Below are 23,579 nucleotides of genomic sequence, written 5' to 3' on the forward strand. Positions count from 1 at the left end.
TATAGATTGCACTTAAAGGATGAAACTCACTAAGGTTCCTCAGGTGACAAATATATACAGAAAAGAAGGTAGATATTGCATGTTATGATCTGGAAAACCGAGATTCAGAAAAGATAAAGAACTTGTCCAAAGGAAAGTAATTACAAATAATACCAGACTTTCAAATGAGTTTTTCTAATTCCAAATTCTTTCTTATTTCTAATATGCAGTGTCTCTTTCATAAACTTTTCCATAATAGGAAAAATTAGTCAATACAAATTGGTTCTAACCTATTCTTTTTTTTACTTTACCTCTTTGAAAGATGTAGTAATTAAAAACTAATTTATTTTCTGTTAACTGTTGGACATATGACTTTTCCTTCTAGCCTTCCGTAATCTACATGGTCACCACATCCATATGTTCAATGTCAGAAATAATTTTGCACTTGCAATGATCTAAATAACCTTCATTAGTAACAGACCTAATTCTGGACTTCATTAAAGTGAAGCTGTGCTTTGGAAGTTTTATCTGATAGCATCTTACTGATGTTCTTATTCCCATTTTGGGAATGGATAACGTATGGTGGGTTCATTTTATCTGGTCTTATGTAGTTGCTATTCTAAATATTTTTGGTTAGGTACTCAATGAAGCTTTGTTGAATCAAATGCATTTCACATTCCTGCTTGGTACAGTAATTGTGTAGTCTTGAAATTACACATTACCACAGTGTAATTAAAAGAAAAAAAAAAAAACAAACCCCATCTTTCTTCCAAAAATGGAAAGAGTGGATTTTAAAAGCATAACTCCTAGAATGTTAGAATGGAAGGAGATTTTAAAAATCACCAATTTTGGGTCGGCAGTGTGGTATAGTATGTTAAGCCCCTGCCTGCAGCCCTGACATCCCATATGGGCTCCAGTTCGAGGTCTAGCTGCTCTACTTCTGATCTAGCTCCCTGCTAATGGCCTGGGACAACAGCACAAGATGACTGAAGTCCTTGAGCCCCTGCACCCATGTGGGAGACCTGGAAGCAGCTCCTGGTTCCTGGCTTTGGATCCGCTCAGCTCTGGCCATTGAGGCCATTTGGGGAGTGAACCAGCAGATGGAAGACCTTTCTCTCTCCCTCTCAGTCTGTAACTCTGCCTCTCAAATAAATAATTAAAACATTACCAGTATTTATTTGAAAGCAGAGATAGAGACACAGAGATCTCCCATCTGCTGGTTCTCTTTCAAAATGCCTACAACAGATGGGGCTGGGCCAGACCAGAACCAGGAGCTCAATCCAGGTCTTCCTCATGTGTGGCAGGGACCCAAGAGCCTGAGCCATCTCTTGCTGCCCTCTAGGGTGTACCTGAGAGGCAAGCTGGGATAAGGAGCAGAGCTAAGACCTGAACCCAGGCAGTCTGTTTTGAGACATGGGCATCCCAAGAGGCATATTAACCACTGTGCCAAATGCTTGTCCCAACCTCTTTCTTTTTTTTTTTTAATTTTTTTTTGACAGGCAGAGTGGACAGTGAGAGAGAGAGAGAGAGAGAAAGGTCTTCCTTTTCCGTTGGTTCACCCCTCAATGGCCGCTACGGCCGGCGCACCTCACTGATCCGAAGCGAGGAGCCAGGAGCTTCTCCTGGTCTCCCATGTGGGTGCAGGGCCCAAGCACTTGGGCCATCCTCCACTGCCTTCCCGGGCCACAGCAGAGAGCTGGACTGGAAGAGGAGCAACCGGGACAGAATCTGGCACCCCGACCGGGACTAGAACCCGGGGTGCTGGAGCCAAAGGCGGAGGATTAGCCTATTGAGCCACGGCGCCGGCCCCAACCTCTTTCTTTTAAAGTGAAGTTGAACTTCATTTTGGAGAAAACTAAGGCCTAGGAGTTTGGAGAACTCAAGCTGATACAGTTGGGACTGGGATCCCAGCCTTCAGATTCCCACTTCTCCATATGCTATGGCTGAGAAAAAAGGAAGGCAAATCAGTGTCCTTGCCTGACGATAACCTCAAATAGTACATTATAATTAGATGTATAGGAGACAGAAAATCAGGAAAGAAATAAAAAAGACACATTTTCTGCAATACTTCGTACCCAAAATGCTTCAATTAGCAGCATAACCAAAGCACAGGAAACAAACTCCATCTTTATCACTTCACTGAAACAGGTTATTTGAACTATGCCCACTTCCATTTCCTGTTGTGCAAAACAGAGAAAACATACTGGGGCTGTTGGAGGACTGAGTGCAATCATGTATGTAAAACTCTTAAATATTGCGTGACTCACGGTAGGAGCTAATGGAGTTAATGTTGGTCATTATTAGCAGTGCTTTGTAAGCAAAATCCTAGACTGATGCTCTAGCTCTGTCACAGCCCTGTGACCTCACACAAGTCACTGAACTTTCCTGGGCCTCAGCACTTCACTATAAAGTGGGTTCATTGAGTTGGGGGATTTCCAGGAGTCTATGGAACATGACATTAAAAGATGATTATTTTGGTGCAAAACATTTTTGAAATCCAAGCATCGCTTCCATTAATACACATTTTCTATGAGCTTCTCGAAGACCCCTTGTACGTTGCCTGCTGACCTCCATGTGATAACACAAGGAGAAAGTGGGGGTTTTAAGTGCAAAGGTCCTAAATGTGAGAATTGTGTCTTGGAATTTTTATTTCTAGGCACTGCCTGTGTTGTCTCTTTACTTGCTTTGTCTCTTTACATGATTATCTGATAGATTGGGTTTTTAAAAAATATGTATTTATTTGAAAGCCAGAGTTATAGAGAGGCAGTGAGAGAAGGGGGGGGGGGTGGAGGGAGTGAGTGAGAGAGGGAGAGAGCAAGGGAGAAAGGATCTTCCATCCATTGTTTCACTTCCACAATGGCCCAAGCTGGGCTGATCCAAAGCCGGGAGCCAGGAGCCTCTTCTGGGTCACCCACATGGATGCAGGGGCCCAAGGACTTGGGTCATATTCTGCTTTCCCAGGCCATAGCAGAGAGCTGGATTGGAAGTGGAGCAGCCAGGACTGGAACCAGTGCTCATATGGGATGGCAGCACTGCGGGCAGCAGTTTTATCTCCTACACCACAGCGCTAGCCCTGGACAGATTGCTTTAAAAATTTATTTTGTTCTCCGATCTTATCTTGTTTAGACAAGGTCATAGTCAAAGTGGAGGTTCTCTCCTCCCTTCAGAGAAAGGTACCTCCTTCTTTGAAGACCTGTTCTTTCCACTGGGATCTCACTCGCAGAGATCTTTTGCCAGAGTGTCTTGGCTTTCCATGCCTGAAATACTCTCATGGGCTTTTCAGCCAGATCCGAATGCCTTTAGGGCTGATTCTGAGGCCAGAGTGCTATTTAGGACATCTGCCATTCTATGAGTCTGCTGAGTGTCTCACTTCCCATGTTGGATCACTCTCCCCTTTATTTATTCTATCGGTTAGTGTTAGCAGGTACTAGACTTGTTTATGTGCTCCCTTTGACTCTTAGTCCTTTCATTATGATCAATTGTGAACTGAAATTGATCACTTGGAATAGTGAGATGGCATTGGTACATGCCACCTTGATGGGATTGAATTGGAATCCCCTGGTATGTTTCTAACTCTACCATTTGGGGCAAGTCAGCTTGAGCATGTCCCAAATTATACATCTCTTCCCTCTCTTATTCCCACTCTTATGTTTAACAGGGATCACATTTCAGTTAATTTTCAACACTTAAGAATAACTGTGTATTAATTACAGAATTAAACCAGTCATATTAAGTAGAACAGACAAAAAAACTACTAAGAGGGATAATGTATTAAGTTGTTCATTAACAGTCAGGGCTATGCTGATCAAGTCACCATTTCCCATAGTGTCCATTTCACTTCAGGAACTCAGAGGGCTTCCATAGCCTTGGAAACTCATGACTGGAGCATAGGGAGATTACTGATGCCATAAACAGGAGTGTCAATTTATTAAGTCAACAACAGGAGTCACTGTGCACTTACTCCTCATGTAGGATCTCTGTCCTTAATGTGCTGTACATTGAGATTTAATGCTATAATGAGTACTCAAACAGTATATTTCACTTTGTGTTTCTATGGGGGTGCAAACTGTTGAAATCGTTACTTAATGTATACTAAACTGATCTTCTATAAAAAAAAAAAGAAATTATCAATTCCAAACTTGACTCTCACTGGGATTAAACATGACAATAGGTCTGATCTGATTTCATCATCATTTAAAAAATTATCTATTATTTTTCACTTTATGTTTCTGTGTGGGAGCAAACTGTTGAAATCTTTACTTAATGTATACTAAACTGATCTTCTGTATATTAAGAGAATCGAAAATGAATCTTGATGTGAATGGAAGGGGAGAGGGAGTGGGAAAGGGGAGGGTTGTGGGTGGGAGGGATGGTATGGGGGGGAAGCCATTGTAATCCATAAATCGTACTTTGGAAATTTATATTCATTAAATAAAAGTTAAAAAAATTATTTTGTTGGAAAGGTAGAGAGAGATCAATTGATCTTCCATTTGCTGGTTCATGTCCCAAATGGCTGCAACAGTCAGGACTGAGCCAAGAGCCCAGAACTTTATTGAGATCTCCAGTGTGGGTGACAGGGGCTCAAGCACTTGGGCCATCTGCTGCTGTTTTCCCTGACCATTAGCAGGGAGTTGGATTAGAAGTGGAGCAGTCAGGACTCAAACCGGTACCCATATGGGGTACCAGTAACACAGGAGGTGCCTTAACATGTTATGTAGCAATACCGACCCCTGTCTAATGATCTTTAAGCACAGAGTTAGCATGGTTATTAGTCTATTGAAAAAAGTAACAGAAAGCAGCTTGTTTTGATATGGAAGGACAAGGGAAAGAAGACACTATTAAAGATCAAATTAAAGAATGTGACCTAATAACTCATTTTATGTCAAATGGGACCTTCTAAAAGTAATTAGCAAAAGGTACTCATTAATGTGGTTTTCCTGGCACAATGACAAGTCTTAATCATCTTGCTTTTTAAAGCAATTAGATGAATTCTATAACATCTTAAAATGAAGCATGCTGAAAGAATATGGCAATTGTGAAAGTCTCATGGTTACATTGTGGAATACAAAAACGGGACAGGAAATTGTCTCTGTTTGCCAGGGACAAGCCTTGACACCTGTTTTTGAGCTCCATTTGAATTTTCTCTGAGTACTTTCTTCACTGATGCTCATTCATTCTATCTTTTAAGGCACTGTTGATTTTTGGCTCTTTTCTCCCTAACATGAAATTATGAGGTCTGCTGAGTTAGTTACACAGTGGTCACTATGGGAAGATATTATTTTAATAGAACAAAGCAACATGATTAAAATTACAAAACACAGGATATAGTATTACATACTGTCATAGATTTCTAGTCTTATGTGCTGGTGATATCTTTATTGTATTTTCATATGTAATTTTCACAGTATAAAATATTAATCAGTTTATAAATTAGTTTACTGGTGCCTAATGAAAAATTTCACATAAAACTTTGAGTTAAGAGGAGTAAATATCATTTTTCTCCATCAGGTTGAATGTTAGGTGCATCAGCTTTCTGTACTGATTTGTAATGAAGACATGCTAAAGTGAGGCCTGAAACAAATGACAGATAGCAGGTTATTCCCAAGGTAAACTTGTGACGTCAGTAAAATATCTAACATCTGCCTGATTCTATTTCTGGGCTTGTTTTCCGTTTTTTTGCGTCTCCGTCCAGTTCCCCTTTGGCAGGTGGAAGTTGTTTTCCTCTCAGCTTTCTTCCCTCTTTGTTTTATCAAAGCATTGATTAAGGAAGGGCTTTGACTTCAATTTTTCTCTGTGAATTTGAAGGTAGTGAATCATTTTTCCCATAGTTATTTGCAGCTTAAATCTTAGCAATAAATACTAAGGAAATGTTTTTTCCCTGGTAACTTGCATTTACATCCTAACAGACGGAAGCACATTTTTAAGCAGAAAATTAAGTCTCTTCAGTGTCCATGATCATATACTTAGGATGGATATGATGACCAGGACCTAAGAATGCCAGTGTGATGAAGACGGATAGATGTGAGGAATTTTGCCACTGTGATAAAGAGGCTTATTTGAGAAATATTTGAGGAACTGGTGTATTTAGTTCTGATGGAAAATCTTCTGCTTACTTTGAAGTTTTGTTCCCTTGAATTGTATCCTTTTTTTCTCCTAGAGAACCGAGACTTGCATCCTCTATAGTTGGTTATTTTATTGAAAATGTCATTATGTTTACCTTATGTGCTTGTTCTTCCCCGAGTCAGGAATGGTACCCTAGATTTGAGTATTTAAATGAAAAGCAAGAAGAATGTTCCTGTAAACATACATCATGTGCTCCTAAGGTACAGACATCATTGCAACTAAGCTGTCTTTGATAGACAAATAAATTGCAATGGAAATACAAACACACAGTGAATGATTATTGGTAAGTCAAATGTGAAATCTGAATTATTTGCATAGTAGAAAGTTTAGGATCTGTGTTCTCACCACTAATTTAACTCTGCCCCCTCATGTGTACAGGGTGCGTTGATCAGGCCAATAAGCTTCAAAGCAGAAAGGCAGGAGCAGTGTATCTCTTTACAGAATTTGATAAAGATGTCCTGGAGAATTATTCACAGCATAAAATTCTGTGTCTTAGGATAATCTAATTGCATTCATTTAACAACTGGAGAAATAGTCCTCAATGGAAGTAAATAACAAGCTACATTAAAATTATATATAAAAGTAGAACATCTCTCTAAAATCAGTATGAGCTTTACATGCTACTAAGAAAATGGTTTCCTAAGGATCAACTAATGCAACAGCCCAAATGGTGAAAAGATGTATAAATCTATACCTGTGTGATTTTTTAGGGTAACATCCTGCCCTACCTCCACTATATTCTTGCTTAAGACTGTACTTACTGAAAAAGAAAATATTGTTCACGTAAAATTCTGATTTAACAAAACAATATTTGTTTTATTCTAATAAGTTCATGACACTCTAAATATCAAAGAACCCTTACATTCTTTTGAAGTCAATTGACTTTATGGCAAAAATGTTAGTGGTATAATAAGGGATATATGATATATATGGAAATAACAATTATTGTTTTAAAGATTTATTTTATTTATTTGAAGGAGTTACAGAGAGATGTAGAGACAGAGAGAGAGGTCTTCCATCCGCTGGTTCACTGGTTCACTCCCCAGATGGCCAGAACAGCCAGAGCTGCACCAATTTGAAGCCAGGAGCCAGGAGCTTCTTCCGGGTCTCCACACGGGTACAGGGGCCCAAGGACTTGGGCCATCTTCCACTGCTTTCCCAGGCTGTAGCAGAGAGCTGGATTGGAAGAGGAGCAGCCGGGACTAGTACTGGTGCCCATGTGGGATGCTGGTGCTTCAGGCCAGGGCTTTAACCTGCTGCACCACAGCACCAGCCCCTAACATAAGTATTAATAATAATACAAGGATGAAATAGGCAGTAAATGAAATTAGACTGTTGTGAAATTCTTACATTATATGTGAATTCATATACCATGTGTTAAGGGAGACTGTTATAAGTTAAAATGTATAATATCCTGTCGCTCCCCCTCTTCGTGGAGGAACGACACTAAGTCCTGCCTAGGCTTCACATCCGAGTCACGGCACCATTATGTCGCTCCCCCTCTTTGTGGAGGAGCAACACAGGCCCCTGCGCTGTTCTTTCGTCTGCTCGGCCCTCCCCGGGTTTGCTGCTGGTTCTTCCCGGGTTGGCTACTATCCCTTCCACCTCCGTGGAAGGGCAGTTCCCCCTGGCCACATTCCCCACTTCCGCAGGGGAGCGGCACACCGCCGGCCGGCTCTTCTCGGGGGCTGCACGGGTGTTCCTTCAGCTAGATGTTCCCCTTAGATGTTCCCCATAGATGTTCCTGGTGCATGCCGTTTCTCTCCTCCTTTATAGTCCTCCTCCGCCAATCCCAACTCGGCTGCCCACACGCCGAGTACGCTGCTCTCCTCCAATCAGGAGCAAGTCCTACAGTTTATTAGTTGAACTGGAGGCAGCTGTGCGGAAGCTGTTTACTTCTCTCCCAGCGCCATATTGTGGGAGAGCAGATGCATAGAATAAGTCTTAATTCCAGTAACTCAGTCTAGTCCGGTTTGCTCCCCACAATATCCCTTTATGCACATATGAAGCATTGACATATTTATGAGGCTACCAATAAAAAGTCAATAGAGGAGATAGAATGGAATACTACAAAAGTACTTGATTAATCCAAAAGAAAGTAGAGGGGTTTAAAATAGAAAAAAAAATCAACATACAGATGATAGAATTGAACACAATTCTATTAATAACTGCATTCAATCTAAATGTGCTAAAAAAGCTTTCAGTGTAAGGCCGATTGTCAGATTACAGGAAAAAGCAACACACAACTGTTGGCTGCTGATAATAGGCTCCCAATAAACAAGAATGGAAAATTAGGGAAATGATATATCATGCAGATTCTAAGAATGAAAGCGTAGAATCATTGCACAAAGTGGACTTTCAGGTATACTACATTACTGGAGGTAAAGGGTTGCATTTTGTGGTAATAAAAGTTCAAGTCATCAGGGACATAAAACAATACTAATTGGTACACTTGTTATAATACAGCTTCAAAATATGTGAGGCAAAAATTCATAGAACTAAAAGAGAAAAAGAAAAGTTCTAAATAGATTTTCATCCTCCACTTTTAATAAATAGAGCACTGGTAAAGCAGACTGAACAATTATTAATGGTCAGCAAAAAGACATTATACCCAACAATTGTAGAATATACATTTTTATTTTTAAATTTTTAAAAACATTTTATTTATTTATTTGAAAGAGTTATATAGAGAGGAGAGGCAGAGAGAAAGAGAGAGTGAGAGAGAGAGAGTGTTAGTCTTCCATCCGCTGGCTCACTCCTCAATTGGTAGCGAAGGCTGGAGCTGCGCCAATCTGGAGCCAGGAGCTTCTTCTGGGTCTCTCGCACAGGTTCAGGGTCCCAAGGACTTGGCCCTTCTATTGCATTTCCAGGCCATAGCAGAGAGCTAGATTGGAAATGAAGCAGCCGGGACTCTAACCGGTGCCCATATGGGATGCCAGCACTTCAGACAGTGGCTTTACCCATTATGCCATAGCGCCGGCCCCAGAATATACATTTTTATAATACATAAGGAACAACCATCAATATAGAGTGTATGACATCATTAAGCATGTCCTATACATAACTGAAGATTAAAATACACTATTATTCTGAACACCATAGAATTTAATTTGCAATCAATAATAAAGCGGTTGTTGAAAATTTCCAAATATTGAGAAATAAGCACCACATACTCAAATAGCTAATGGACTAGAGAGGGGGTCAAAAGATGAACTATAATTTCCAATGAAATGTCAAAGCATAAACATTTGTAGGATGCAGCTAAAGCACTGCTTATGGGCAAATTCATGCTATAAGTACTTAGGTTAAGAGGGTAAAAAATTAAGTTGTAAAAAAGAAAAAAGCTTCTTAAAACCAAAGTCGTGGAAGAAAAGAAATAGCACAGATAAGAGCAGAAATGCTCTTATATGAATATACTTATATGAATATACTTCATATAAAAATAACAAAAACTGGAAACCATGAAAAGAGACAACAGAGAATGAAAATTACCTGCAAATAAGTGAAAGATGATACCTCACTACCAATTCTGAAAGCAATACAAAGATAATAAAAGGAGTATTATAAACATGTTTGTGAAATTCAACAACCTACACGGAATAGGAAAATTAGCAAAAGAAGCACCAGAAGAAACAGAAAATCTATATAATTCTGTCTGTTAACAAAACTGATTTCTCAAAAATCATTCTGTAAATGGGTTCACTGATTAATACTACAAAACTTTTAAGGAAAAAAAATGTTATTTGAAAGTCCATACCATTCTAGCTGGTCCATACAATTAAGCTTCAGCAAGGATTATTTTTGTTCAACATCTTGTCTGTGGGGTCACCACAGGTTGGTTACATCCTTGCAAGGGAGGTTCCAGTTCTCGTCAGTAGTCCTGTCGCCTGGACATCTGCCTTTGGGTCCTGGAACTGCTGACTTCTTTCATCTCTTCAGGCTTAAAAGTGGTAGCGAAGCTCCTTTCTTTTAAAATGAGTCATTTTAGTAAACTGCCTTTAAGTCACTCTCATCTGAGGACGCCATTGCTCCCCTGTCCTGCTTCTTAGAGGGATACAACATTAAGTCTATCAGTTCTATTCCACAGAAGAAGTTGTTTTTCTACTACATGTCCCCTGCGGTGATGGGGGTAGTAGTGGTGGGGTGGAGTGGGTGGGCAAGGTCACCTTTTGTTTCTTTCTTGATAGTCTAACTCATCCAGTGATTTAGGATTTCTAATTTTGCCTCCCCTGTGTGCACTTCTGTGTGCAAATTTATTTTAAGCCTAGAATGAAATGTTTCCTCAAGGAAGGCAAATCTAGTTCCCTAGGCAAAGAGGCTACCACGCTGCCCTCGGAAAAAGAGCAAGTCTCTGACTGCTTCTCATGGTGTTTGGGCCTGTTAAGAGTTATGCCAAGTCTGCTGGAATAGCACAAAGAAAACCATGGTTTAAACCACACAAGGGGCTTACTTTCCTCTAAGTTTGAGAAGCCCAGATTTTAGGCTGTCCAAAGTCAGTGTAGTTGATTGCAAAATTAAAATTGACCAGAATTTCTTGTACCTTTTTTCATCAAGGGGAAAGTTACTCCATGATGTAAGACTGGCCTTGTGACAAGTAGGGTGTGAGCAAAATGAAAACATGTAAATCTGAAGCAAGAGCTCAGCAGGCTTTGCCTACTTCTTTTCAGACTTTGTCGCTTTCTGGAGCAGAGGCCACAGAGAGGCTCCAATTGTCCTGGCCATACCACTCTAGGCTGTCAAAAGCCAGCCAACCCCAGCTGACAAAAGACCCATGAATGAATGCAGCCCAGATAAACCAACAATAACTCAGCTTAGAAGAAACATGGGACTAAATTGTCCAAATGCAGAAGTGAAGCTAAGTAAGTGGTTTTGCTTTACTCTAAGAAGTTTTGGGGTGATTTGTCACATAATAAATACTAATACATTATTATAGTTCATTAGTGCCCATGGTCCTTCCAGCATTCCCATTGTGAAAATATGAGCATAACTCATAGTTATAAAAAGGCTGTTGAAGTGCTGACCATCCCATCAGCCTATCATACAGGAGGAAGAGGAGAAAGGGGAGAGGAGCCTTCCACACAAGAAGGTAGCCTCTTTCGGAAGATTTATGTAGTTATGTATTTGAAAAGGAGGGAGAGAGAGAGAGAAGAGGATATTCTTTCTTGGTTCCCTCTCCTAATGCCTGCAGAAGCCAGGTCAGGGCCAGGTTGAAGCCAGGAACTAGAAACCCCACCTGGGTCTCCCATGGAAGTAGCATGGACTCATAGACTTGGTTTATCAGCTACTGCTTCCAAGGTACAGTAGCAGGAAGCTGGATTGGAAGCAGAGGCCAGATATTAACCCAAGTAATTTGATATGGGATACAGCTTCCCAAGCTGTCACTTAATCTGCTAAGCGACAACGCCCACCCTTCATGGTTGTCTTGTCTCATTAGCTACGTCTATTTGCAGGTAGGATTGAGAATTCTAGTTTTCATAGATGGGCATGTTGTCACCCACCTTTAGGTGGTGGCTAGCAATTTTTGCCACATTGTTAGGACAGCTTAATTTGAGTCTGTTGATGGTAGTTCTTATTATTCCATTGGACAGAAACCACTGTGTCAAAACTAGATCAAATGGCTGGTGCCACGGCTCACTAGGCTAATCCCCTGCCTGTGGCGCCAGCACTCCTGGTTCTAGTCCCTGTTGGGGCATGGATTCTGTCCCGGATGCTCCTCTTCCAGTCCAGCTCTCTGCTGTGGCCCCGGAAGGCAGTGGAGGTTGGCCCCAAGTGCTTGGGCCCTGCACCTGCATGGGAGACCAGGAGGAAGTACCTGGCTCCTGGCTTCGGATCAGCGCAGTATGCCAGCTGTAGGGGCCACTTGGGGGGTGAACTAATGGAAGGAAGACCTTTCTCTCTGTCTCTCTCACTGTCTGACTCTGCCTGTCAAAAAAAATAAAACTAGATCAAATCTATTTCCTATGACATTAAAAACGAGTTTAGTGTGGAAAAGGAATTTTAGTCTAGCCAATGTCACTGACATCTCATTTCACAGTTCTTGGGTTTGATACCTGACTCTTGCTTCTAACTGCAACTTCGTATTAATATGGACTGTAGGTGGCAGTGGCAATGACTCCATTAGTTAGGCTCTTACCACCCTCTTGGGAAACCTGGATTGATTCATGCCATTGTAGGCATTTGGGGAGTAAACCAGTGGCTGGGATCTCTCTCTTTCCCTGTCTCTATCTTTCTTTGCTTCTCAAAATGAATAAAGAAAGAAAAATCAAAAGGATGAGTTTTATGGTATGTGAATCATGCTCACTAGAGTTATAAAAATGAGTTTAGTGAACACTTGTTTGGTTTTATTTCCTTTTGTCCTTGAACCTTCCCTGGGGACGTGACTGTGAAAGTGTATTGGGCCTTCAAAACGTTTTATTTCCTTCTAAGATTTTTTGTTTTGGACAGGCAGAGTTAGACAGTGAGAGAGAGAGAGAGACAGAGAGAAAGGTCTTCCTTTTCCATTGGTTCACCCCCCAAATGACCGCTACTGCTGGAGTGCTGCACCTGGCACGCTGTGCCAATCCGAAGCCAGGAGCCAGGTGCTTCCTCCTGGTCTCCCACGCGGGTGCAGGGGCCCAAGTACTTGGGCCATCCTCCACTGCACTCCCTGGCCACAGCAGAGAGCTGGACTGGAAGAGGAGCACCCGGGACAGAACCGATGCCCCCAACCAGGACTAGAACCCCGGGGTGCCAGCTCTGCAGGCAGAGGATTAGCCTGGTGAGCCATGGTGCTGGCCCTAAGATTTTGTAGTAATGGAACAAGGCAGATAACAGGGGCCCTGTTTTGAAATCTGCCCAGAGATAAAAAACTAGACTGAATAAGCCTAGTGCTGGGTAGAATTTAAATGAGAAAGGCAGGGCCAGGTGGGTGATATAATCAGAATTCAAGATCCTTTTCACACCTCAGAATTTTGTCAGCTTCTGTTTCCCTTACCACCAGGTCAGGTTTACAGTTGGAAAACCTGGTGCATGATTGAACTAAAACAAACATGATTAGGATCTATCCTGGGATGTATCTATGTAAGAATTAATTGCAAATAAAAAATGGGCAGATGTCTACTGAGTTGACTACAAGTTATCTTAAGATGTCTAAGAGAAGAAAATGTTAAGTGAAATGGCTACATATGTCAATTCCATATTCAGAAGTATTTCAGATGCTTTAGAATAGTTATTTTGGCATTAGCTATGGTGGAGGACTTTTTTTTTTATAAAATTTCTAAGCTGTCAGTGTCTGTTACAACATCATCCTATGCTCAGCAGGTAGGTAGCTCCTGCCCCACCAGACTCATCACATGAGTTTCTACACCCTCTCATAGTCCCTCCCTACATGTTTACAAGATAATTCCCCCTGAACACACAATTTGATATGCTAGAAATGGAAAATTGGTGTAAAAATCTAAACAGTCTTGATTTCTTTAGCTACTTCACTGCATTAACAAACAGTTTTCACACTGGCAGCAAGGAAATAAGACATGTTCTCCATAGAGTATAATATTATTAGAAAGATACTAGTTAAGGAAGGGAAAGAATTGTTTCTAGGCAGCATAAAGAAAGTATTAGTATAGGAATTTGGGAGGAAGTGCATTCATGGGGTTTTGATTTGAGAAAGTTCCCCAGGGATGTGAGGATGTGAGGGAGGGAAAGGAAGAAGCCAATCCAGGGGTGTTCCTGGGCATGCTGTTGCTATGGGAGACTGAGGTGAATGGTACTGCACTTCTCACACGGATGGACTTAAGAAAGCTGAAGAATTTGTTCTCCAACTTCTGTCTCACTGGTTGAGGATTGCCTTGCTCCTGGGGATTTCTGTTCCTCCTGTTCCACATGCATACTAAGTATGCTCTGTTGACCTGAAAAAGTCTTTATGTAGAGTCACAGGATCTTGGTAAGAAGCCAAAGTTAGGGAAGGGATTGGTGAGGGATGAGTAGATATGGGTAGGAATGGTCAGTGTCTGCTGCCATTGCCTAATTGGATAAATAAACCCCAGGGACAGGGAGGTTACCAAGGACTATTCAAGGATGTTTTCTTGCAGGAAGTTTACTTTGAATGTGGTTACAAAGGATGGGTACAAATAGACATCAGTGAGAAGGGGGCTTGGCACTGTAGATGGAGGTAATGAAATCAACCAGGTCAAAGACAGCAATGAGTAAACTTGGATGACAGGAACAAAGGAGCAGCCTGCCTGGAATAGAGGCGCCCTATCAGGGGGTGATGTGAGGTTTGCTTATACTGAAGATGGATCAGGAACAAAACATAAATAATAAAAATGATAATGATCTCTGACATGTGGTGGGCTTTTACTTATGCCCACTACAATTTTCATTAACTTTTTATATAGCATGCATGGAACTTTATTCCATGCTGTTGTTTTATTTTTAAAACAAATTTTTCCAGACAAAGAATTATGCACATTTATGGTATACAAAGTTCATGACTTTTGGGTCTGAGAAATTTCAAGTTTAAATTTTTTTCTATTTTATTTAAATCTATTCCCCAAACCTACTTACTCAACGGATGGCAAATTCTCTCCTGCGAACTGGGGTTTATGGGGACTGTTCCCTTTTTTTAGATCATGCCTGAACTCCAGACCAGAATATTTAGAAATGAGTCCACTTACCTTTAGTTTACTTGGATGAGCATATTTTCTAAGTCATGGTGTTCCTTGAAGGTAAGTGGCTGTCATGTTTGGTGTCAAGCTTGGATATAATACTGTCGTCAATGTAAAAGTACTTGGCAGCTTTTCTCTGTTAAGGTTCAGAGACTTCCTTAAGCTACTAAGGAAAACCATGCACTGGTCCCAGTACTCATGGGTCTCAAACATTCCCATTCAGCCTATGTCAGAGTTCTCAAAATTTCTCATTTCTATGCTGATTGGCTTGTGTTCACTTTGATGCTGAGATCATTCAGGGACCTGGGTATTAGAGCTGCCTGGAAATTTCTGTTTTTGTCTGTGGGATCCATGGAAAATTCTAAGGCAGGAAACTCAGATTTTTGAAGCACAAAATCTGTGTATCTTGTTGGGGTACAGGAGGAAGGTTATGTTTCATGTTTCTATGTCTATGAGCACAAAATGTATATTGATGTCTTGGTAGATGACTTTTAATTGTCACAAACCCTATGAAATAATATTATAATGCCTACTAAGGATAAGGAAATTGAGGGTCTGTGATGTTCTAGGAATACACGTAGGATTACATTGTTTGTTAGTGGGAAGTTTGTGTAACTTCATGGTTACAACACCTAATAACTATGTAAATGGTCACTTACATCTGATTTAAAATTCAATTATGGGTCTTTGAAAATTCTGAAGCATGTGTGCAAGGTTATAAGAACAGTTTTTATGAATGTTTCGGAGCATGGAGAGAATTCTTCAAGGAGAGAGAGAGCATGCTCCCTATTTTCTGGTTATTCCTCAAATGCCCACAACATTCAGGACTGGGCCAGGCCCAAGATAGGTGCTGTAAACTCATTCTGGGTCTCCCACGTGGCTGACGGAGCTCTAACTGCTTGAGCTATCACCTACTGCCACCCAGGGTTCCCATTAGCAGGAGGTTGCAGTTGTGGATGGAGCCAGGACTCAGACCACGTGAGCATCCTAAAATGGCACCTTAAGCACTGCACCAAATGTTCACCCCACCTGATATGGCAAATCTTAAAGAGGCTGCCACAGTAAGGTTATGAGTATCAAAAGTACCACTGAGAATGGCTCTCTGATGACTGGGAGAACAAAGAGTGAGAATTTGAGAAGAGTCACAGAAATATTCTTCTTGTACACCTGTTCATCTCCTTAAAATATTTGTTTTTCTAACACAACTACCACATAAAAGGTTGCATGGAGCAGTTACAAAATCTAATAATTCCATTGTCATGCTCTCAGATAAAACCCACTTAATAACCATGAAATCTGAGCATTACTTTTTTTCTGATAGACTTTTAAATCAATTTTTGCCAGTGGAACAAACCCTTTGGAACTTTGAGCTTGTATTGAATTTATAGAATGCATTTTAGGTGAACTGGCGGATTTAATTTATGAAGATTATCCATGTTGGTGAATGATAAGTTTTTTAATAACCTTCAACAAAGTTTAAAATTTTTCCTCATGTCAAGCTTTCAAATTTCTCATAAAGTTAATTTTTTTACAATTTATATTTATTGCTACTGTTAGAAATGAGTTTTTTTAAAACTATATTACCTGACTATATTAACCATTGGATCTATCTTGTAGCTGACCATATAATAGTTAGTAGATTATGGGTTCCAACAATTTTCACTGCTTTTTATGGGGTTTCTAGATAAAATCACATAACATTATATTTAAAAATAAGAATTATTTTCTAGAATACTTCTTCCTCTTGTGTTCGTGCACTGACAGGAGACACAATGGTGAATAAGTGATAGTTGAAGACTTCAACTTTTACAGCGAATGTTTTAAGTCTGATGAAACCAAAACTATTAATGCTGTAATACTTCACAATTATTTATTGTTTTGGATTAGGTTCATAGACTAAAAGATTGTAGTTGTGTTCCTGAAACTGTGATCCCAAGGCCAATCATTTCATTGTCTTTTTTTTTTTTTTTAAGATTGATTTATTTGAAATGCAGGGTAACAGAGAAATAGGGAGAGACAGAGATTTTTAATCCATTGATTCACTCTCCAAATGCCTGCAAACACCTGTGGTTGGGCCAGGCCAATGTCAGGATCCTGAACTGTGAGGTCTCCCACATGGGTGGCAGGGGCCCAAGCACTTGGGCCATCCTCTGCTACATACCCAAGAGGGTTGGCAGAGAGTTGGATTGGAAGCAGAGTAACTTGGGACTCAAATCGGCACTCTGATATAGGATGCCACAATGCCTGCTCCCAATTCTTATTTTAAAAGGAAATGCATCATGAAACAAGATCTCAGTATTGTAAATATCTATTACATGACATATTGTTGAGTGGTTCATTTCCAGGCTGTTTTTGGCTCACTTGAATGCAGCTCTACTACTTTTGAATATGTCTCCTTGGGGAGAATGGCATGCTGGGAAGTTTACCCTATCAGAAAACAGCGGTAAAAACAACATATTATTTGTTGTTAAAGGGATTTGAGGGTTTATTCACATTGGGTCCTTGTTTCAAACATTGACCTATGATTCATATGGCTCACTTTTATTCTTTGCCATGTACTTAAATAAAACATCATTAAAGGTCATCTGAAACAAATTATAACTGTGTCCCAAGTTGGATTCTAAGAGGGGACAAATAGGCACTTTGGCAGGGAAAGTAATCAGGAGTGGTTCTGGGGAATCGCCATCAGTGGAAGGTACAGCACCTTTAATGCCTCAAGTAGAGATGTGAGCTCACAGGAAGAAAGCTGGAAAAAGTGAGCCCACTGTAGGTTGCTGACCCTTGCCAGGAAATAAAACAGGTGTCCAAAATCAGAAACAGGAAAGTTGGCTTTTAGACTGGGTCAGGGATTAAATTCCATGATACAGAGGAAGGAGGTGTTGTAACCACCAAGTTCAAACCTCCAAAGCTAATGTAAAATACATAATTGGAACAATTTCCTGCCTGATTTGTGTCTTTATTTTGCCAAGGACATGCTTTAGTGATGAACTTACAAGATTATAAACCTCAGAATAAGCACCAGAGGTTATTATTTGGTTCATTCCTGACATTAGAGGTTTCCCCTTGGTTTTAGACAGAGATCCTGAATATGAGAGTGATACCAAGTATGGAGCTCTGGATATGTATCTACACTGATAAATTCTCTTGAAGAAAATGAGGAACTCCTGTAGAAAAATGACATGAGCAAGTTAAGAGAAAAGGAATGAACCAACCAATGGAACAAAAAAATTACTTAAGAGCACATGATAGGTATGAAGTAGTGAATGGATGAAAATGAGGGTTGGCCAATAATCTGTTGAGATAGTGCACTGTGTTCTGTATGCAAATATTAGTCCCTGATGAGTATTGAGGTTTAAAAGTGTCCCTCAAAGTTTATGTATTGCAACATATTCCCCAGTACAACAGTGTTGGGAGGTCGGGGGCCTAATGAGAGGTCATCAGGTTATGAGGGCGCTGACCTCATGAATAGTTAAGTAACAGTAACTTGGGCCTCTCTCCTGCCCTGTCTTTGACCTGGGCATGCTCACTTGCCCCTTTGCCATGTTCTGAAATAGCAGTAGGCCCTCGCAAGAAGCCAGCGCCATTCTCTTGGGCCTCCTGGCCTTCAGAACCATGAATATTCTCCTTTTCTTTGTAAGTGATCCAGTCTGTGATATTCTGTAGTAACAGGAAATGGACTAAGACAACAAGACATTGACCTGTTCTGAAATAATGTTTTAACTGATGTAATAGTCATGACAAAAAATTGGTGCTAATTATATTTAAATAAAAGTATAGAAAGCATTCTCTGTCCCAGAATTCTAAAATTAGTCTCCTCTGATAAGCCAATCATTCTAGTTCTTTGAGGATTGTGTATCAACAGTGCATGCCCTGAACAAAAATAACACAGATTTCTGATAGTCCACAGGATCTTGTGAGTCCTTAAGATTTTGATTTTCAATAGTAATGACTGTATGACACCAAGTGTAAAATCTGATTATTTGTATTTTTATTTAAATTTTAGATACATATAGTTTTTAAAAAGATTTATTTATTTGGTCAGGAGTAGAGTTTTAGATGGAGAGAGGGAGATACAGAGAGGTCTTCTATCCACTGATTCACTCCCCAGGTGGCCATATCCATGGAGCTGGGCTGATCCGAAGCCAGGAGCTTCTCCTACGTCTCCCATGTAGGTGCAGGGCCCAAGCTCTTGGGCCATCTTCCGCTGATTTTCCTGGCCATTAGCAGGGAGCTGGATCAGAAGAGAGTCAGGACTGGAACAAGCACCCATATGGGACGCCGGTGCTGCAGGCGAGGCTTAACGTACTAGGTCTCAGCGCTGGTCTCAATAAATATAAATTTTAAAGTGTAATTCTGCATGGGTCAATAAATGCCCAATAGAGGATGAAGTTTTCTTGAAAAGAAGGCAGAATTTTTCAAATGGCTTTACTGTAAAGGAGATTTATTTCTAAGAAGGTGCATGACCCAGGGGATGTTCTAGCAGAAGGGATCTTTTTCATGATCAGACCAATCAAGCTTATTTTAGCTTTGAAGAGCAGAAGTAGAACCCTGTAATGGAGATAATAGGCGCCAAGTCCCTGTGTCCTTAAAATTCTTCTAGCCTCGTAGAGTAAAATCTGCATGAATCTGGTGCAAGTGAGCAAGACGGGATTCAATTTTCATGACATGAAGAGCATATTCTAGCAATAATTAGTGGTAATTGAACAAGGTTCTAAGCACGTTTCACATACCAATCAACACCAGAGCTGGAAGAAAATATGTAATTACTGTCACAACAGACACAACCACTGCCAACCTCTTTGCCACCCATAGCAGAAGTTCCCAAATCACTGCACTATTATTATGTGCAATGCTCTATGCAAATATTTTGTTTTCAATAAAAAGACCCATATGTAGGAAAAATGCTTGGTTTACTTTTGAAAGTCCTCTGGCATGCCTCTAGGATAAGCAGCAAAGGAGAAACCTTCAAATGCAAAGTCCCGAAGCACTCACAAGGGAATTTTATAGAAGCAGTTTTATGGGTCTGTCTTCTGGAGGCAGGACAGAAGAAACGCCCTGTGACTAGAAGAGCCCTCCCTTTTTCCTTCTGGACTGTGAACTCTTTGTTGAATTGCCAGCACCCTTTGTTTTGGAGAATTCAGCTCTTCTCAGGAAATTGTTTATTCTTCTGTCAGTTAGAGTAGCTCATCTACACATCTGACCTTTCCTCTACCAGAAAGAGACAAGATGGAGGGAGGTTCCAAGTGCAAGCCAGGCTGGTCAGTGTTTCCTTTGAGTTCTGATTTTGACCTGGAGAAGAGTAGTCTTTACTCTCAGCTGTCAAAACTAAGAAGGTCTGTGCTAGGAGCTCCTTCCAGCTATGGAGAAAGCTAATTGGAGACAGGGGTTAGTGAAACCCTGTTAGAAAAGCTAGTAAGAAGCAGGAAGCAGAAAGCAGTCGAGAGCACCCTGCAGCCTCAAGTCCTTGATCCCTGCTAACTGCAGCTCCACTGGTCTTGCTCATTGGGATGCATCAACCTGCTCACCTTTCTGCCCAAGTTGATTCGCATCCTGATGTACGTACCCCCTTTCCAGGAACAGTCATGCCAGCTTTTTTTTTTTTTTGCCAGGCAGAGTGGACAGTGAGCGAGAGAGACAGAGAGAAAGGTCTTCCTTTTGCCATTGGTTCACCCTCCAACGGCTGCCGCGGCTGGTGCGCTGCGGCTGGCGCACAGCGCTGATCCGAAGCCAGGAGCCAGGTGCTTCTCCTGGTCTCCCATGGGGTGCAGGGCCCAAGCACTTGGGCCATCCTCCACTGCACTCCCTGGCCACAGCAGAGAGCTGGCCTAGAAGAGGGGCAACCGGGACAGAATCCGGCGCCCCGACCGGGACTAGAACCTGGTGTGCCGGCGCCGCAAGGCGGAGGATTAGCCTATTGAGCCACGGCGCCGGCTGTCATGCCAGCTTTTATTTACTTACCTGTGACTTTGGACAGTTACCTAACCTCTCTGAACTGCATTTCCACATTGTAAAATTGGAACACCAGGGTTTGGGGGATACATGAGTGTTTGCTTACTGTCATTTTATACCTCTAAGGCAATGATGATAGATACTGGGATGATTTTAAACATGGCCCCAAGTTCTTTTGACATCCATCCCATCAAGAAGCATAGCTTTGATTCTCTTGAATCTGGATCAGTTTGCATCTGTTTTCATCTATAGAATGCTACACATATACTCGTTTTAAAAAAAAAAAAGATTTATTTTATTTATTTGAAAGAATTACAGAGAGAGGTAGAGAAAGAGAGAGAGGTCTTCCATCCGCTGGTTCACTCCCCAGATGGCTGCAACAGCCGGAGCTGTGCCAATCCGAAGCCAGGAGCCAGGAACTTCTTCCAGGTCTGCCACATGGGTGCAGGGGCCCAAGGACTTGGGCCATCTTCCACTGCTTTTCTAGGCCATAGCAGAGAGCTGGATCAGAAGAGGAGCAGCGGGGACTAGAACCAGCGCCCAAATGATGCTGGCACTTCAGGCCAGGGTGTTAACCCGCTGTGCCACAACACTGGCCTCCCATATATACTCTTATACACACATGTACATATGTAACTTATGACTAATAGATTATACTTTTGCTTTTAAACTCTTTTAGGCCAACTGTACTGCATTTCTTTAGTTTTCAATTCTTTTTAAAAAAATTTCCAATCTTTAAACATTCTGATTCATTCAAATAAAAATCAAGGCAAAATAAAAATATAGTTATGTGTCTGTTTTAGTCTTCTTTGCTGCAAATAAAAAATATTTAAGAGGGAGGAAGGAAAGGAGGAATGGAGGGAGCAAGAGAGCCAGAGGGAGAGGGAGGAAGAAGAGGGAGAGAGACAGACAGATAAATAGAACTCCTGTTTGCTGGTTCACATCTCAAACTCCTGCAACGACTGTGGCTGGGCTGAGGCTGAAGTGGGAATAGGAACACTATCCAGGTCTCCTGCAGGGGTGGCAGGAGCACAGTCACTCAAGCGATCCTTGTTGCCTCCCAAGGTCAGCATTACCAGGAAGCCGGAGCCAGGTGCCCCCGCTGGGAATTGAACCCAAGAACTCCAGTGTAGGAAGTGGGAGTCCTCACTGCTAGGATAAATGCCTGCGCCTGCCTTCAGAACTTTATTACCACCCTTCCAGTCTCAGCTCCAGTGCCATCTTCTCCACTAACACACACACATAATTTCATATGGCTCTCTCAGAAATTCTATATTATAGATAACTCTATGTATGTTTCCTGGGCTAAAAGAGTTTTGATTCAATATTTATTTGCCCTATCATGTTGCCAGTGCAAAAAGTTGGACTAATTTACACTCCTAACAAAAGTATATAAAACTCACTATTTACACTAGTGCCAACATTAAGCTATTGTCAGAGTTAAATGCAAATTATGAGCAATTTTTTATTTCCATTTTTCTGATTTTAATTAGGAGATTATTTGTAAATATTCCAATGATTTTACCTGAAGTGATAAAATCAGTTTTGGTGAAAGATATCAGGAAGAAATATTTTTCACCAAGAGAATAATTATTTGTCATTGAAATTGTATCAAAACAAAGAATTTTCAAGGTATCTGGATATACATATGCATATGTATAATATAAAATCAACATGAAAAATAAATGGTTTTAAGCTCTCTCCTGTGGCCTGGGAGTGCAGTGTAGGATGGCCCAAGTGCTTGGGCCCTGCACCTGCATGGGAGACCAGGAGAAGCACCTGGCTCCTGGCTTTGGATCAGCGCGATGCGCCAGCCGCAATGGCCATTGAAGGGTGAACCAACGGAAAAGGAAGACCTTTCTCTCTGTCCCTCTCTCTCACTGTCTAACTCTGCCTGTCAAAAATAAATAAATAAATGAATGGTTTTAAATTAATTAGAATATTAGCTTAGTGCTAACTATGCTATTTGTTTTTTATACAATTTATACAATTCATAATTAGTAGAGATATGCTCATCAAAGTGACGTACTGGCACTAAGAAATCCACAGTAAATTTTATACCTAGTGATTTTTGATGCAGGAAATATTCACAACTTAAAAATTTTTTAAACAATGGCCATAAAAATCTCACAACGGCAGCAACTCAGATCCATAAAATAGTTCTTAAACTACTTGCTTCAGAAAATAAGCTCACTACAAATCCCAAAGAGAATCCTATAAAAGCTGAGAACACTCTGTGGAAATATGCACACACACAGTAGACGTACACAGACACATGCACAATTTATATAGATTGTCACATACAGTATCAGAATTCACTCAATGAAAACCGGGAGTTAGTCAAGAGCATGTGCACTAGATCATTGTTATTTCACTCGGTAGTCCTGGGAAGTGAATGAGAGACATTCTGAGGTGATTGTTTCATTATTCTCCAGGTTCCCAGCACTCCTTGACATATCTGGAGCTTCTTCATTCATTTAACTCTGTGTAAGATCCTCTAAAGTGGCCGGCGCCACTAGGCTAATCCTCCGCCTTGCAGCGCCGGCACACCAGGTTCTAGTCCCGGTTGGGGCGCCGGATTGCCCGGTTGCCCCTCTTCCAGGCCAGCTCTATGCTGTGGCCAGGGAGTGCAGTGGAGGATGGCCCAAGTGCTTGGGCCCTGCACCCCATGGGAGACCAGGATAAGTACCTGGCTCCTGGCTTCGGATCAGCGCTGTGCGCCAGCCGCAGCACACCAGCTGCAGCGGCCATTGGAGGGTGAACCAACGGCAAAAGGAAGACCTTTCTCTCTGTCTCTCTCGCTCACTGTCCACTCTGCCTGTCAAAAAAATAAAAAGAAAATATAAATAAATAAAAAATAAAATAAAAATAAAAATAAAAAAA

General features: G+C 41.1%; 1 long non-coding RNA gene across 2 annotated transcripts in view; it reads left to right on the plus strand.

Annotated features, from left to right (window-relative positions):
- LOC149122312 (uncharacterized) overlaps positions 1-23,579 on the plus strand; it is a 120,771-nt gene that overhangs the window by 59,440 nt on the left and 37,752 nt on the right. The window contains exons 1-3 of one of the 2 annotated variants that reach the window (XR_016220643.1): positions 6,230-6,385; positions 10,770-10,961; positions 14,709-14,807. This is a non-coding gene — a long non-coding RNA (uncharacterized LOC149122312). Of the gene's footprint in view, positions 1-6,229; positions 6,386-10,769; positions 10,962-14,708; positions 14,808-23,579 lie in introns of those variants that run through there. The other variant, XR_016220642.1, reaches the window with a different exon arrangement.

This window comes from Oryctolagus cuniculus, chromosome 14 (assembly GCF_051225735.1).
Source record: "Oryctolagus cuniculus isolate XC-2025 breed Fujian yellow rabbit chromosome 14, ASM5122573v1, whole genome shotgun sequence".
Taxonomy (NCBI): domain Eukaryota; kingdom Metazoa; phylum Chordata; class Mammalia; order Lagomorpha; family Leporidae; genus Oryctolagus; species Oryctolagus cuniculus.